The sequence below is a fragment of the Lithobates pipiens genome, unplaced genomic scaffold (assembly GCF_037356315.1).
Source record: "Lithobates pipiens isolate NorthernLeopardFrog02 unplaced genomic scaffold, aLitPip1_a1.2 Scaffold_22, whole genome shotgun sequence".
Taxonomy (NCBI): domain Eukaryota; kingdom Metazoa; phylum Chordata; class Amphibia; order Anura; family Ranidae; genus Lithobates; species Lithobates pipiens.
In genome coordinates, this window is record NW_027507784.1 from 129,227,059 (window position 1) to 129,241,371 (window position 14,313).

Here is a 14,313-nt window from a genome sequence, read left to right on the forward strand (position 1 = left end):
TTCTTTTAGTGGTATTTGATCACCTCTACAGTTTTTATTTTTTGCTAAACAAATAAAAAAAGACCGAAAATTTAGAATTTATTTTTTTGTGTTTCAGTTTCAAAACTTTGTAAATAAGTATGTTTTCTCCTTCACCGATGGGCACTAATGGGGCTGCACTGACGGGCATGGTTAAGGCAGCACTGATGGGCACTGATGAGCTGGCACCAATGAAGTGGCACTGATGAAGTGGCATTGGGCACTGATTTGTGGCACTGATAGGTGGCACGCATGGACGCTGATAGGTGGCACAAATTGGCACTTATAGTCGGCACGGATTGGCATGGATAGTCGGCACTGATAGTTGGCACGGATGGGCACTGATAGTTGGCACGGATGGGCACTGATAGTTGGCACAGATGGGCACTGATAGTTGGCACAGATGGGCACTGATAGTTGGCACAGATGGGCACTGATAGTTGGCACAGATGGGCACTGATAGTTGGCACAGATGGGCACTGATAGTTGGCACGGATGGGCACTGATAAGCTACATTGTATTGCATTTTGTACTGACGGATGCCAATCAGTGCCAAATAATGCATGCCAGTCAGTGATGCCCATTGTGGGCATTGATTGGCATCCCTGGTGGTCTAGGGTGGCATACCTGGTGCTGGGCATCCCTGGTGGTCTGGTGGCGTCCCTGGTGGTCCCTGTGTGGGCATCCTTGGGAGGTTGTGCTGATAATCGATCAGCACAGACCCCCCCTCTCAGAGGATCAGCTGATCGGCTCTCCTCTACTATGATCACCGGCTCTTCCTATTTACACTGTGATCAGCCGTTATTGGACACGGCTGATCACGTGGTAAAGAGTCTCCGTCGGAGACTCTTTACCGAGATTGTAGTTGCGGGGTGTCAGACAGACACACCTCAACAACGATCGCCGCGATGCGTGCCCCCGGGGGCGCGCAGCGGCTCAAAATCCTGAGGACGTCCTATGACGTCCGGTCAGGATTTTGAAACCACTTTGCAGCCGTCATTTGACAATTGGCGGGCGGCAAATGGTTAATCACTTCTGGGTGTTTTTTTTTTTGTTTTTGTTTTTTTTTCTTAGTTTCTTTCAGTAAATTCTGTAAATTAGTAATTTTTCTCCCTCACTGATGTGCGCTGATGAGGCGGCATTGATTAGGTGGCACTGATGAGGCACTAATATGCCACACTTATGGGCACTCATAGGTGGCATTGGGCACTAATAGGAGGTACTTGTGAGCACAGATAGGTGGCATTGTTGGGTGGCACTGGGCGACATTGATGGGCAGCTGATAGGCGGCACTGATAGCTGGCACTGGTGGGAACTGATTGCTGGCACTTTTGGCGCTATATTGTAATCAGTGCACTGATGATCAGTGCCCTGATTACATGTGTAGTTGTACCCCTGTGAGGAGACTGCTGCTCCTCGCCCCATGCTTTGTAGAGATCGGGGTCGTGCTATGTACGAGCAGCGCAGGCGCTCTGGGACAACGTCATGTCATCCCAGAACGAGAGCAGCACTGCCCCTCCATCATTTGACGGTGGGCGGATGGCAAGTGATTAAAAAAAAACCCTCCTTTACCATATGTCAGCGGCTCCATGACTGGCTCTTGCTCTCCTCTCCTCCTCGGCTGACGTCAGTGGGGGAATCTCGGCCTCGCCCACTGCATCTGTCAGCTGGGCAGAGAGGAGACACAGCCTGTAATGTGATCGCAGGAACTACTGTGAATCAAGGTAAAGGAGCCTTTTTAAAAAAAAAAAAAAAATAAATAGACAGGAGCACTTGTTATTAGATCATAGAGGGGCTTATATAAAATTATGGAAGTGGGTTTACTGACCACTTTAATACTGAGATATACAGGCAGATACTTATCCATTATGCCATAGCATTAGGGAGGCTTGTGATTGGTCCCAAATTTATTCTGCAGCAGGAAAAGGACCCCAAACATACAGCAGATGTCATTAAAGATGCGCTCCTGTCACTTCTGTAAAAATTAAGTTAACCGCTCCAAAAACTGTAGCTGCTGACTTTTATTAAACAGACTCGCCTGTCCCAGGATCCGGTGCTGTGCTCATCCAAGCCCTTTTCTCCACTCGTCCTCGGTCCCTGGCACCGGCTCCACTTTAAGAGCTATCTTAGAGTGTAATGAAGAGCAAGGAGTCCTGCAGAGATTCCCATAACCACCTGCAATAGTGTGAACCAGGCCTTAGACAAAATAATTAGTAGTTAACCCTTGCAGTTCAGGCGGGGGGTTCATTTTATAGTATTTCAGTATCTCCTAATGAATTTGTGCTTTGCCAGTTCTTAAGTTTGCCACTTTTTCTTTTCCTACTACTTTATACGTTTTTTTCCTTCTCTACTGGCCAAAGTCTTCAGTAAGCTCCAAGTTGGTCTGGTCTAATATTGCATTTTAAACCCAGATTAAAAACAATGTTTGGTGTTTAAGGAGAATATGCAGACATGAATATGGTTGCTGGGCAGTGGTTCTTTTGAGCTAAGAATTTGCAATCTGGACACCTGAAGTGAATATGCACTGCCTGGGTGCCAAGGGTTCAGATTGCCAGAAGAATACTTGAGATTGCTGGGATTTGTAGAGAGGTGATGAGTTTTAATATTATTTTTCAGACACCTGATATTTAGTCAGTTATGCTCTTGTCTTAGCTGCAGTGACCTCTTGTACCCACCGTGTGGCAGTGTAAATACACAATTTCTTTTTTTTTTTTTTTTTGTTATAATAATCTAGCTTTTGGTTTGAGAAATATGTTAAACTAAGTATTTCATATGCTGGCCTTGTCTGTCTGTATAAAATTAACAGCTCTATATGAGACAACACTTTTTTGGTTTACATTTTGTTTTATTTTATGTGCACTCTGCAGTGCTTTGGCTGAACTAAATATTAAGGCAATTGTCGGTTATAATTATGAATACTTTAATCTAAAATGAACCTCTCAGGAATTAAACCTTAGAAAATTAACCTGGGCTGATTGCAGGCACCACATTCCTTTAGATAACAGCAAACATTACTGGGGCTCTGACATGAACCAGCAGATTACTGAATTAAGCATGCAATTTTAATAAAGTAGAGAATTGGCTTGTCTGCTCTACATATAACACCTGTATTGTCCCCTTTGCATCACATCTGCCTTACAGTGTTGGTGCTTGATTATCTAAAAAAAGTCAAGATTTTCAATAAAGTTGGAGGCCCTCCTAAGTTGGCCTTGAACTTCACTGAATTTATCTGGAGTACTTGCCAGCAAAATATCATGTCTGCTTTCATCCCCTCAGTTTAAAGTTATAAGCTGTAAAGCATGTGTGTGTGTATTTTTTTTAGGTGCATGTATTGGTAAGGGAGGGTTGTAATAGGGTATGACCTGTAATTCCCTTAACCACTTCAACCCCGGAACGATTTACTCCCTTAACGACCAGGCCATTTTTTGCAATGCAGCACTGCGTTACTTGAACTGAGAATTGCGCGGTTGTGCAACGTACCCAAACCAAATTGACATCCCTTTTTTTTTTTTTTTCCTACAAATAGAGCTTTCTTTTGGTGGTATTAGATCACCAATGCTGTTTTTATTTTTTTGCGCTATAAACAACAAAAAAACATTTATATGCAACATTTAAAATATAAAAAAAACAAATGCATTCATCAGTTTGGGCCAATTTGTATTCTTCCACATATTTTTGGTAAACAAATCCCAATAAGCGTATTTTGATTGGTTTGCGCCAAAGTTATAGCATCTACAAAATATTGGATAGATTTATGGCATTTAAATATTTTTTTTTTTTTTTAACTATTGCGGCGATCAGTGATTTTTAGCAAGATTCTGGAAGGCAGATCGAACACCTAACTGACATTTTTTACACTTTTTTGGAAACCAGTGACATAATTACAGTGATCAGTGCTAAAAATATGCACTGACATTGTACTAAGGACGCTGGCAGCGAAGGGGTTAATATCGGGGGCAATCAAGCCGTTGAATGTGTTCCCTGTTTGTGTTTTCTAACTATGGAGGACTGTGTGACTGGAGAAACAGATCAGTCTTCCTGAGTGTCATCATCCTCTGACAGAACAGAAATCTGTCTTGTTTACACAGACAAATCCCTGTTCTGTCTTTGCCGGGAATGATCGCGGGCAGACATAGTTTGTCGGACCCGCTGACCACCTGGTATGGCGATTTTGCGCAGCCGAGCCATCTTGCTGCAGTACATCTGCAGCGGGTGGTCGGCAAGTGGTTAAAGCATGTTACACAGCACAATGCTTGTGCTGTGTAATTTGGCCCCCTGTATCACTTAACAAAAACCTGGCTGATCCTGCCTGGTTTTGCCCCCCCCCCCCCTTTAAACTGACCACGGGTTATCATGGCTGCTGAGCCCTGACACCGTGGTTAGTTCATGTGCCTCCGTCATCCACAGCCCTGCTCTGTCCTCCCCTTCCCCCTCCCTCCCTGCCTGTCTGCTTGGGACAGTGCCCACTCCCTCCTGCTGCTTTAAAAACTATAATATATTCATGCCATCCCCTCTGACATATGACAGTGTGTCCCAGTGTCTGATCTATGTAAAAAGAAAATGCAGATTATACCTTCTATCAGAGCCTCTCCCAGTGCTCATGTGACTCCTCATCTCTCTCTCCTCCCCGGCTGATGTCAGTGGGAGTGCTCGGCCCACACGCTATAGCTGTCTGCCAGGGAGAGGGGAGAGCCGAGGAGTCGCATGAGTGTTGTGAGACGCTCTGATGTAAGGTATAATCGGCATTTTCTTTTTACATCAGACATTGGAACACATATTGTTATATAAAAGAGGGGATGGCATGAATATATTATAGTGGCTTAACAACCAGAGAGTTATTCCAACTATGGATATTTTACACCTATTGGCTTGGACCAATGTAACTGTGTATATACCATATGTGGTCGATGTCCCTGGAAATCACTTAAGTAGACCCCACTACGCCAGTGATCTCTACTTGCTTTTGAGTGGCTGACCTGCTGTATTTTGAACACAGATGGTTGGCTGCTTAGCACAAGCACCATTTAGAGCAGAGGTCTCAAACTGGCGGCCCTCCAGCTGTTGCAGAACTACAAGTTCCATCATGCCTCTACCTATGGGATTTATGCTTGTAACTGTCAGCCTTGCAATGCCTCATGGGAATTGTAGTTCTGCAACAGCTGGAGGGTCACCAGTTTGAGACCCCTGATTTAGGCCTCTTTCACACTGACGTCCCGTTCAGGCCCGCCTGTCAGTTTTTCAAGCGGACCTGAACGGGTGCTCCATAGAGCTCTATGGAGCGTCGGATGTCAGCGGTGACATGTCCGCTGACATCCGACCCGCTCCGATCCGAAAAAGTGTAACGGAGGAAAAAGCTATTTTTCCATCCGTCATCGGATCGGGTGACGACGGACACTGCGGTCCGTCGTCATCCGATCTCCCATAGGGGAGAGCGGCGCTGTGACAGGTCTGTCCCTGCGCAGTGTGCAGAGACGGACCTGTCATCTCCCTGCTCAGCGGGGATCGGCGGAGTGATCCCCGCTGAGCAAGCGGATATCCACGGGGCGGATCAGAACTGATCCGCCCCGTGTGAAAGGACCCTTAGAGAGTACTTGGCATTTTCTGAATGAATGCAAAGCATTCTCTGACTGGATGAAGTGGAGAGCATACCCAAGCCAAACGGCCGACCTGCTGCATTGAAAATGCATCAGGCCAGCTTCTTGGACCTGGGAAGCAAGGGGAAATCACTGGAGTAGTGGTGTCAAATTTGTGGTTGCCAACTTCCAGGGGCATTATCCATGTATGGTATATACATAGTCACATTAGACCAATGTAACCAGGTGTAAAATATCCATACCTAAAATGCATTTTTAAAGTGTATTTGAACAATAACCCTCTTTTAATTGCTCCTTTTTGGTCTTATAAATATACAGTTAAAACCATATTCTCTGTTCAATAAGTGCAAAAATAAAGCTGTTGATTTTAACAGAAATCTTGTCAGCTGATAGTTTCCTGTGCTTGCCTGTGCCTGATCCCCTGCTGAGCCGGCGGATGACAAGTCCATCTCTGCACGCTGTGCAGGGACAGACCTGTCAGACCGCTCTCCTTTATGGGAGGGGATCAGATGATTATGGACCACTTGTTCGATCCACCAGACGGATGGAAAATGGGACATCCATCCGTCTGGATTTTGTGGAGCAGATCGGATGTCGGTGGACACGTCACCGCTGAGATCCGTCGCTCCATGGAGCTGCGTGGAGCACTGTTCAGATCCGCCTGAAAAAACCGACAGGCGGATTTGAATGCTCCGTACATGTGAAAGGGGCCTAAACCCTTTTCTGACACTTGCTGCTTAAAATCAGTATTATTTGCTAGAAAATTACTTGGAACTCCCACATTTTTGATGGATATAGGGAGGGAGAGGGAGGGAGAGGGAGGGGGAGAGAGGGAGGGGGAGGGAGGGAGGGGGAGGGAGGGAGGGGGAGAGAGAGAGAGAGAGGGGGGGGGAAGAGGAGAGGGGGGAGATGGAGATATTCAGCAGAGACCTTAGAGAATAAAATGGCGTTTGTCACACTTTGTGCAGCGGTCTTTCAAACGCAATTTTTTTTTTTTTTAAAGAAAAATACACTTTAATGAATAAAAAAAAACTGAACAGTAAAGTTAGCCCAATTTTTTGAAAGATGTTATGCATTCTCATTTTAGCCAGAATCGTGCAGCTCTAGAATATGTATGAAACCCTTTATTTTATTTTTAATTTTTTTTACCTTGACGTACACTTTTTAAAGCTTATTTATAGAAAACGATATGTTTGTATTTCCATTCCCATGCAACCCCTCCCTCCTCCTTTTTTTCCTTATCCTACAGTCATTTCAGACTGCAAGCTTTTCTAAATATGTTAAGGAGTCTGACCCAATAGACTTCAGCTGGCCATCGACGATTAGAATCTGGGTCAGTTCAGCAGGAACTGGCTGAGATTCAAACCATGTACGGGAAGACTGAATTTACCAGAGTTGATTGATCAACTTTGGTACAACCAGCCTCCCGGATTTTACATGCGATTATTGCTAGTGGCTGTTATAGTCGCTTATAGTGAAAATTGAATGTAAAGCTTCAGGGGTTGCTTCTCCTTCGCTGTCGGGTGGGGAGGTGGTCAAGCTCTATTGCGTAACTGCAATAGATGAAAAGCAGGTCATGGTTTTGGCTGTGCAGTCTGCCAGAGTAAATCTAAGGCTGCTGTCACACCTGCACATTCCAGGAATGAGCAAAAGATGAGTCACGCTTGTGGTGCCATTAATTGTTAATGGCGCCCCAAACGCTCCTCGCAAACGTGACGTGGTGGTGTGAATGAGGCCTTAGAGCGGGATAGATAAAGACCCTAATCAATTTGGCAGCTGTGCAGTTAGATTTTTCCTAAAGTTCCACTTTTTTGTCTGTTTAATTTAAAATGAATCTGTGATTGTGATTTGAAACAAAACTTACAAGGAAATGATGTTTGTAGTTAAAATCTGACAGATAATGCAAATAATTCCTGTTTGTTTTCTTTTTTCTCTTGTCATTGCACTGATGTCTCTACAGCAGCATAATTTACCTGAAGATTACAGTGTACAATATTATAGAGCTTACAGTTGCACATAATGCTAAGCCTCAGGCTGTAGGATTGTGGTACAGCTAATATAGAATACATTAGAATACATTTTAAGCAGCTTTTTTACCACTTGAGCAGCAGTCTGTAATACCCCTTCATTATCACGCTAGAATTCCGTTTTCAGTGCTGTGATAGACTGAACTGCTCATGCAATGCTGTAGTCCAGTGATGGTGAACCCTGGCACCCCAGATGTTTTGGAACTACATTTCCCATGATGCTCATGCACTCTGCAATGTAGTTGAGCATCATGGGAAATGTAGTTCTAAAACCATCGGGGGTGCCAAGGTTTGCCATCACTGCTGTAGTCAAATGAATTTATAACCAATGGGGTTTTCTCTTTTATTTTGTAAACAAAAAAAAAAAAAAGATACCACAATCTGACGACTCAACACCAATCTGCTGCTGATTCCTTTGTCCTTGATAAATCCTCACTTTCTACTATTTATTTGCTGAGATAGAAAAAGAGAAGGGCTCTCAAATGTAAACAGTGTCTACATTTGTGATCATTTTGGTTGGTCATCACAATGATCACAAAGTACAGAGCCACTCCCATCGGCCTTGTACTTTGTGTCTGGCTCAGATCACAGATAGCCACAGCTCTGGAAATGAGGTATGGATGAAAAGAATAGTGTGGATGTTTGTTTTATTTAGTTGTAACACCTGCTAGAAAGACAGAATCTGACAGCATCTAGATGCCAGTCTGTTTGTCACACTAGTTGATTCTTACATACTTTTCACAGGGCATATATTTTTACATGATGGTGTAACGCTTTTCAGCAGATTAGTATATTGCTATAGCCACTGGCAGTGATCAGCCCAAAAAACCCATAACAGGTTGGTTGTACTGAAGGTGGTTAATGAATCAACATCGTTACAACCAGCCTGCCCATAGACGGATTAAAATTTGATAAGTCTATGGCTGGCTTAACCTCTTGGTGGGACAGAGCAGCTGGTGAGGGTTCCAGCTGATTGGTCAACCCCTTTTATAAGCAGCTGTTCCTTTGGTCCCACTACAGATGTAGAGCGTCCCTAGAAGAAATCAGACTTTACCATCTGTCCCAAGGGAGCCCTGTTGAGCTAAAGTACACCGAGCTGTAATACCCCCAGAGCAACCAGGCAGCTGCATAAGAAAAGGAATGAAAAATCTGTGTGGCAGCTGGCCAAAAATGTTCGGGGGGGGGGGGGGGGGGTTGAAACTGGAAGCATGGAGAGAGACGACACTGGAAGATGTGGTTCTGCTGCACGCACTGCTGCGTGCATCTGTTTGAGGAATTGTCCACCGAAGTCTGTTGGGTAACTGTCCTCCACAGTATTCATTGGTTCCTTCCACTAACACTCCTGGAAGTGTCGGTTTCCCAGCAGACTTTGATGGGAATGAACGGAGCAGCAGTCCACAGGATAGGCAGCAGAAAAGGTCACTTTCTTTTATACTGGAAGCAGTCTGCTATTCATTTTTAGATCAGTAGCAGGATCGCTTTAATGTTGGTGAACCTTCTTTAGTTTGAAGGCATTTTTTAATGCTGTACACTTACGTGGGTGTGTTGTGTTGCAAATGTATTCAAAAGTGTAGCACTAATGCAAGCAGTGCGAAAAATTGTGATGCGCTCTAGGTTCGGTTCACACAGGGGCAACCCGACTTACAGCGCGATTTTGCAAGGCAATTTGGAGGAGACTTCAGCACGACTTTGCGCAACTTACAACGCAACTTAAAGTTGCCTCCAGGACAGGCCACTTTGGCTGTGGCCAATCACAGAATTATCAGCTCTGTGGGAGGGAGGGGGTTGCCTGGGCAAACGTGGGAAGTACCTATGTAAATTATTTTCTCTTTCCTGTAACGTCGCTTCAATATAGATGGAGATCCGACTTGGAGGCGACTTCCAGTGAAATCTATGAGGACAAGTTGCCTAGAAGTCGCCTTGAAATAGTACAGGAATCTTTTCTGAAGTCGGAGCAACTACAGTAGTAGTGGACATTAAGACGGCTCTCATTCACTTCAATGGAATTTATGTCCAGCGACGGGACACTTGAGGTCTGACAAGTCGGATCCCAAGTTGCTGTAGTGTGAACGGGCACTTAATCTTGTGATAATCTGCTACCCAATCAAACATATAAATACATTGTATTTTCTCTAAATATACAAATAATGGGATTAACACGTGCACCAAACACCCTGACAGTAGGTTAAATATTGTAGTCCAAATAATTGGATGCCCTTTGCTGGATTCTATTCCTAGAAATGCGAATGTCTGCAGGTATTTGGACTACAGTATTTAACCTCACATTGTCTGTGTGGTTGGTGCACCTACTTTATATTTTAACACTATATTTATTTGTATAATGTGAGAATGATACAATTTATGTATGCTGCAGATTTCCACTAGATTGAGGGTTTCACAATTTTTTGCATTGTCTACGTTAGCACTACACTTTTGTATACATTTATTAGTGCTTGGTATGAAAGTACAGTGTTAACAGCTCTGGAATTTAGTTATTCTAAGCACATAATAATTTATACATATATGCTACTGTTTTGCAATTGTGACTTTACGTTTGCAGAGTGTCAACATATTGCACTTGGTAGCAATGTAAGAAGGTCAAAGGAAAGTTTCTAGTTGTTTGACAATGGAAAACCCCTTAAAAATGTTGAAATAAATCACCCTTTCTGACTTTGCTAGTGTTTCACTACCAGTCGCTTTGCCTTGTAATTTCACACCCAGTGGATCTTTTTCATATTAATCACCAGATGCCGGATGTAGATACAAGCGTTAAGGCTTAAAGCACAGGCTGTGTCAGATATATTTGTCCCAATCGCTAATTTTATCCAGAGTATCAGATAGCAGATTGTATTTAGTACAAGCAGGTCAATTCTTTTTAAATGTCTACCATGTGATCTGATTCAAGAGGAGAGAGCGTTGTCCTATATATACCATTTAGTTTATGCTTGGCATAAAATGTGACTTTAGTATGAAAATGCAAATTAAATTACATGTTTTAGCGATGTTGAAAGCAAAACTGAAAACACAACCACTGCGGAGGGGAACAAGCCTAACTAACCTGTCTTACATTTGTTCTGTGTGCCGTATTTGCGCAGCACAGCAGCCCCTTCATTTGAATGTTGTTGTGCTTGTGTTTTTTCCTGCAGGAAAAACGCAGGCACAATCACCTTTTGAAAACACATTTGCACAGAAACCGCATGGTGCTTTTGCACCGGAAAGGTAACTGTTTTTCAGTGTTAGAGTTAATGGCACCCCACACATTTTCTTTAAAGCACCAAATTTTGTGTTGGCTGCATGCGAGTGTGGGAATGCATGTCATTTACACACATACCTGAACAAATATGAACCCAGCCTTAGAGTTAAAGCGGTTGTAAAGTCGGAGGGTTTTTTATCTTAATGCATTCTATGCATCTTCTATGATCTGCTTCTCTAATTGGAGGAATTTGCATCGAGTTTGGTTTTGGAGGAGTTTCTATACCAACTAGTTTTATACCTCACGGTTCCTCGGAGACCATCTTATCGATTTATATCAAAGCTGTTTTGATCCTTCATGCATATGTCCGTTTGGGTCAAAGACATCTGGTAAGCCTTGAATTTGTTCTAGGTGGTGGCATTCACACAAGGGTGTATTGTGCACTTTTTGGATTTCCTGAAAGACTTTCGTCATTTACTTTTCACGTGAAAGCGGGGGACTACTGTTTATCCCTTGCATAGACATTGCACTAATCTTTATCAGAAGGACTCTGTCAATTTATTTTTTGTATTATTTTTTCACGTATAACTTATATACACATATTCAACTGATATAGGGGTCACCCAATAATTGTATATAAATTAGTAATTTTTGTGTAGAGGTCTATGTTTGTACATTCATCATTATATTATTTTATTTAGCGCGGCACTTTCTCTTACAAGTATAACGTGTTATTTTTAAAGGAAACAAAACTGAGACTTTAGTATCATTTTTAAAACTGAGGTCCACCCTAAAGTGGACCTTCCGCTCATCGGAACCCCCCCCCCCCCTCTGGCGCCACAATTGGCACCTTTCAGGGGGGAGGGGGGTGCAGGTACCTGTACAGTACAGGTATCTGCACCCACTTCCGGGATAGCTCTCTGCGGAAAGGGGCGTAGATTACGCCCCTTCCCGAAAGTCCCCCGCTGCCTGCTGGGAAACACACAGATCCCAGAGGCAGCGGGGACCGTCCTTATTGCGCAGCGCGACTCGCGCATGCGCAGTAGGGAACTGGGAAATGAAGCCGAAAGGCTCCACTTCCTGATTCCCATACCCAAGATGGCGGCGGCAGCACCCGAGAGACGATCGAGAAATCGGCTTCGGGTGCCGACATCGCGGGCGCGCTGGACAGGTAAGTGTCACTATTTTAAAAGTCAGCAGCTGCAGTATTTGTAGCTGCTGGCTTTTAAAGAAAAAAAAAACGCGGAGTCCCGGCGGACTCCCGCTTTAAGTATAACAAAAAGCCTTGCAAATGTAAAGCGGACACTTTCAGGTGCTACTTGGTAATAATGCTCTTACAGTTCTCTTCTACGCAGTTCCCTGGGAGCCTCTAAATCTTCAACACTATTGAACTTCCTGGTTTAAGTAACCTGGACACTGGCAAACACATTCATCTAGTTCCACAGTCTTCTACAGGGCACGTCTTAGGTTACTTATTACTATGGGATGCCAGGAAGTATTTATGAATCAACTTTTGGTAAACTCAAAATTTGCATAATGTGGGCACTAGGATTTTAACAACATTTTTGCAACAGACCATTTTTTTTTATGTGCTCTGACCCAGAGAAGGCATTGGCATTTTTGGATCATGTTGAGATATGGAGTGGGTGGTGAACTGTGTTTTTGACAATGATTTCTGGCAGGATTTGTGAGCCCATGATGTCTATCGCAGAATCATGCCGGTTTTTAATGCAGTGCCATCTGAGGGCTCAAATATCATGGGCATTCTATATAGCATTTTGGTCTTGTCCCTTGCGCACAGAGGTGGCTCCAGATTCTCACAATCTTTTCATGACATGTACTCTAGTGGATAATATATTAAGTCTTTGCAATTTTATGTTGCACATTCTGGAATTTTCAACAAATTGTAGACGCAACTTTTCGCAGCTTGGTGAACCTCTGCACCTCTTTACTGTTGAAACACTCAGATTCTCATTTTATACCTAGGCATGTCACTGACCTGGCAATTAACCAAATTCGTTTCAAAGTGTTCTTCCTTCTTAAAACCACTCACTTACTCGCTTTTTGTTGCCCTGTCCCAACTTTTTTGAGACTCGTTTCTGCCATCAGTTTCAAAATTGCCTCATTTTTTTCTTTAAATGGTACATGTTCTCAGTTTAAACATTTGATGTATTTTCTATTGTGAATAAAATATGGGTTCATTGCATTCTATTTTTATGTAGACTTCCAGTGTCCCAGCTTTTTTTTTTGGATTTGAGGCTGTAGCTTAACTTTAAAATGCACTTGTAACATAAAAGATAAGTTAAGCACGTGCCTTCAATGCAGGCCTCCACATATCTCAATTACTGTGGAAAACATCTGTGGGTTCCCTTGAAACATCAGGCACTCTTAACTGGCCAGCTGCAGCATTTCCTGATAGTGTGTGGGAAGGAGAGGCCCAGCATTTGACATGATCTGGAAGTATCAAAGCTGGTTACGTATGCCCATGGTTTTAAGAGACTGTTGCAAGTTTGCAAAGCCCATTTATTTGGACCCACTCATGCCATCTCGCTATTATATAATCTACTACTCAACTCAAATACACTACTTACCCATACTACTTTGCTGTGTGGGAAGAGCAATTGGGGAATCCAGTTTACCCCAGATAATAATGCAAACCCATATGCCAATGCTCCTATTAAACCACTGGTATAAAAGTTATGCCTAACATACATTTTTTTCCAGCAATTTCTACCTGTTGGTGCTGTAACACCTCATTAGGCACCATGTTACACATATGGTGGAGCTGTTAATGTATAAAACACCTGTGGAACTAACACTATTTGGGTTGCTGAAACCCTCCCTCTGAGCTGCAGTGTCTGAGAGGGGCGGCATTTAAGAGACTAACTATACTTTAAATGAACTCTGTAATAAAATAAATATGTATGATATCTTTGTTGATATACATCTAAAAATGCTAACTGCCCTAATGTCTCTAGCATCAGTCCCCTGAGTCTATGATCTAAAACACGTATGTATCAAGTGAAGTCCACACCTCTTAATTGTTTCTAGGTTAGTGACTCAGGAGGTTTTAAAGCCATTGGATCAATCAGGCAATGAGAAGTCAGCATTGACAGCTTGTTTGTTTTTCCCAGCCCAAGTTTGTGTTATTTCCACCCTCCTTTTTAATGCTGAAGTATTTTTTTATTTTTTGGTCATGCTTGTGGGTCAAAACCTCTCTAAGTGAAATTTACTAACAGGATGCTGAAAATTTACTGACAGCACATATTTTTACTGACACTTGACAATTTTGTCAAAATGACCGGTTTCAATGCAAATATCAGTATTTAAGCTACTAACGTGTAGCTAGTGAAATTGGCAATGTGCTTAAGGTATAACAAAAGGCAGAAAAGATTTCTCTTTTTTATATGAAGGTCAGGTTAATATAACCCAGCACAGAGTTACCCTTTGCAGTGCAAGGGGGAACTCTGTGGACCCTGAT

General features: G+C 43.1%; 1 protein-coding gene across 5 annotated transcripts in view; it reads left to right on the forward strand.

Moving 5' to 3' along the window:
- Positions 1-14,313, forward strand: part of UBE2F (ubiquitin conjugating enzyme E2 F (putative)) — a 396,663-nt gene that overhangs the window by 50,296 nt on the left and 332,054 nt on the right. The gene's annotated exons all lie outside the window — the stretch shown is intronic.